Below are 4030 nucleotides of genomic sequence, written 5' to 3' on the forward strand. Positions count from 1 at the left end.
AAGAAAGAAAGAAAGAAAGAAAGAAAGAAAGAAAGAAAGAAAGAAAGGCAGAAATAAAGACAATTAAAAGAAAGTTGACTTTTTGAGATTATTCTTTTTAAATAATGACTCACATATTAATGAATGCATATCAAAAGAAGCAGGAAATATCATTCCAGGAAAAGATTTAAAGGTTTATGCCCTGGAGAGTTTTGAAGTAATATCAAAACTCTACAACTGTATGTAAATCCCTGCAAAACAGCAAATAAATACTTCCCTGACTTAACAAAATCGAATGTCCTTGTTAATTTGTCTGTTTATACACAAGCTTTGTGGGTATTCGTCCTGCTTTTTTTAAATGAACCATCACCTTGTTGCATTCCTCTTTTATGCCTTTCAGAATCACACCCCAAACATGGTGTGATGGAAAAAGGAAAACTGTCCTGGGAGCAATGGCCCTGACTATGATGAATAACACTATGATATTGCAGATAGACGAGGCGCTCGCTTCGCCACAGCTTTCTATCTTTGCAAACATGAAACGATACTAATCTAGTGTAATTCACAAGTTCCTTTTGGGACTCAGTAAGGCAGTGAACATGAAATGTATGAAGATGAAGTAATTTAAAATAACAGTGTGTTTTATGGCTTCTTCAAGGTTTTAATGAGGAAATTCCATCTCAGTAAATGGAAGTGAGAATATATTGGAGGGTGAGAGGAAGGGGAAATCAAGAGGGAGGGAGAACTACGAGGGAGAAAAAAATGAAAAATAGAGATGCAGAGGGAAGGAAGGAGGGAGGAAGGCTGTCCTTGAACTCATGATCCCCCTGCTTCTCAATCATGAGATGGAGGGAAGGAGGGAGGGGACGTCATGGATGAGGTCTGATATGTAAGCCTAGAAGTATGTGCCTAAGCAACACGTAAGAGCTTAAAGAAGAAAGAGACTATGCAGGGTTGAATCCCAAAGCTGCCAGGCAAACCCTAAATTTACCCTACAGAATAAACCACTGCTTTCACATGCCACTGGACAACTTACTGGGTTTCTACAAGTTGCTTCTAAATATCTCTTCCTTGATGGTGAAAGTTTACTTCGAAATAACTTTTGTTATCAGAATTTATCTTTCAAATCTGTGTTTTTCTCTCCTAAAACAGTGACTTTTAGCTCCTCCATTTTAATCTCACATCAGTATGAAACCAGAACACCCCATCCTCCTCACCTCTTTCTGAGTTCTGTCTTTCCCATTTGGGGCAGGAGGAAATTTTCATCTACATCTTGATAGTTCTTAACTTCTTTAGCAGTAATTTGCATTTTTGGAAGTCCCAACGGGGAAACAAAATTGTTTCTACAACTGTTTTCTTAATTTTATCTTCTAGATTTTGAAAACAATAGGGACATATTGCAGAGTACATTATACAGTATTATAAGTTTTAAAAGGCGGGGGATTGGGGGAAAACCCCAAATTGCACAGAAGCAACAATAGTTAAAAGATGATATTCCTTTTTTATTTTTCAGTTTTGCCATGTTGAAATACCAGTCTTTCTATATAGCTCAGGCTGTCCTTGAACTCATGATCCTTCTGCCACTCAGTTAGGAGAGGTATCGTTACTGGTATGTAACATCATACTCACTTATTCTTGTTCTTTAAGAGAATCTAACTCACTTTTTCACTTAACACCGTATCACTGGCATTTTCTTCAAATTTTTTTGTGCCATGAGGTTTAATACTGTTTTTAAATTGTTATTTTGTGATGTTCAAATTCAAAATGCTCTATACTGGTTTCTAGTAAAAAAAAAATAGTTTATTTACTGTATCTTTGAAGGTACTTATATTCTGTTTGCTTCTTAAACAGCAGGTGCTTTTTTTAATTGAAGCAAATATTTTCATAGACCTAATCCAGTATTTCTCATGTACCTGTTAAATTATTTGTTACTTTTCATTTCCATCTTCTGTTTCACTACAAATTGAGGAAAATCTGGTAAAAATATGTTGTTTTTCAGAATGGTCTTCAATTGTCTTTAGGAATACATTGCTTATGATGCACATGCTTTTTGTTATTTAGAGGTCTGACAATATAGGAAGATCCTAAAGATTATTTTTATTAGCATAATAGGAAACTTGCTGTTAAGTATAAATGTGAAGTTTTCCCACAGGCTGTCTTGCTGAATGCTTGGTCCACAGTCAGTGCTACCATTTTTGGAAATGATGAGAATGTAGAGGGAAGATTCTAGTTCCAGAAATAAATTCTGAGGATCTGGTGGTGCTTTGAAGTCAGCACACACTCCCTAGTTCCTCCTTCTCCATCAGCTTCCTGTCCTCCAGGAGGTGTAAGGCTCTGACAGCATCTCCTGCCACAGGGATGCTCTCTCCCTTACTGTGGGACCATCGTCAGCAGAGCCAAGAACTTGAAAACTTGGAGACAGTGCAACAAAATAAAACTTTCCTTCTTTATATTGTTTATGTTAGGTGTTTTTTCAGCAGTAAAACTCTGGTTTTAATACTGGCAAATATTTTTCCCCTCTATCATTTCTCTAATAATCTATATAACCATGAGTGAATTGGTACAGTGTTAGGGGAATACATCACTCCATCATATTTCCTTCATTAGCAGTCATTGTCTAGGAAATACTTCAGTAACCGTTAAAAGGTGACAAACTACACTATTTACTATATAGGTAGGAGAGCTAAAGCCACTAAAGCCCAAACAGTCTCCAACGATTTTCCCCAAGATAATTTTTCTTGGTGAAGTTTCTCAAACAAATATACCTCACACCTGAAACCCAGTTAAGTTAATAAGCTAGTGGAAAAGGATCATGCCTGCAACCCTCAATAGAAGCAACTGAATGGTCCTGATAATCTTCAATAATATACATTGAGTTTATTCATCTGGTCTATGATGCTTCACAAACACTTGTCCAGGGATATATTTATGAACTATAACACATCTTAGCATTTGAGTTGGCTCCACATGTCTCTCCTCTCTGCCCCACCCCCACCCCAGCTCCTCGCTTCTTTGTCACTATTCTCCAGCCTCTGGCTTCTTGATGCTCCTCACGCATGTCTATTTACAGTTCTGCCTATCTCTGGACTGGCTGTTCTTTCAAATGCCCATACATCCTTCCTCTTTCCAATCACGGCACCGGTCTCACCTGACAGAAAGGCCTCCCTGGCCAGCCATTTACAGAAAATCGTATCCTTCAGCAGCTGATCCTACCTTTTCACACGAGACTCCATACATGCAGGTCCACTTTCTGTGGTATCAGGGGTCAAAGGTCAGCAATAGTCTAAATTTATTAAATAAAATTTTCTAGAGTTAAATGATTCACAAATCTTACATTTTGTACCACTGTATGCTGTGATAAAAGTCTCAGGCTGCAAACACTGTCATTTCCAGAGTATAAATTATTCCTTCATCTAGTGTATCTACACTGAGTACACTGCCCAATGATGAATCTCTCAGCAGGTTATTAGATCAACTGTCATGAATTCATGTTTCTGTTCCATAAACCATTATTTTACTTAATAATGGCCTACTCCACCACTTTGTTAGTAATTATATTTTATTATTTGTTGTCATTGTTAATATCATACCATTCTTAACACAAGCTTTATCTGAGTTATGTGTGGTGGCTCAAATATATTTGGCACCCACTGATTCATGTGTTTGAATGCTTGACCCATAGGGAGTGGCACTATTAAAGAGGTATGGCCTTGTCTCACCAGATATGGCCTTGATGAAGGAAGCGTGTCACTGTGAGGGCATGATTTGAGGTCTCCTGTGCTCAAGCTAAGCCCAGGGTGAAACAGTCTCCTTCTGCTGCCTGTGGATCAAAATGTTGAACTCTTGGCTGCATGCCACCATGTTTCCCATCATAATGATGACGGATTAAACCTCTGAAACTGTAAGCCAGTACCTATTAAATGTTTTCCTTTACAAAATTATTGTGGTCATGGTGTCTCTTCACAGCAATGAAACCCTAAGACAGGTATGTAAAGAATTCTCTCTCTCTCTCTCTCTCTCTCTCTCTCTCTCTCTCTCTCTCTCTCTCTCT

This window comes from Grammomys surdaster, unplaced genomic scaffold (assembly GCF_004785775.1).
Source record: "Grammomys surdaster isolate TR1022 unplaced genomic scaffold, NIH_TR_1.0 139, whole genome shotgun sequence".
Lineage (NCBI taxonomy): Eukaryota > Metazoa > Chordata > Mammalia > Rodentia > Muridae > Grammomys > Grammomys surdaster.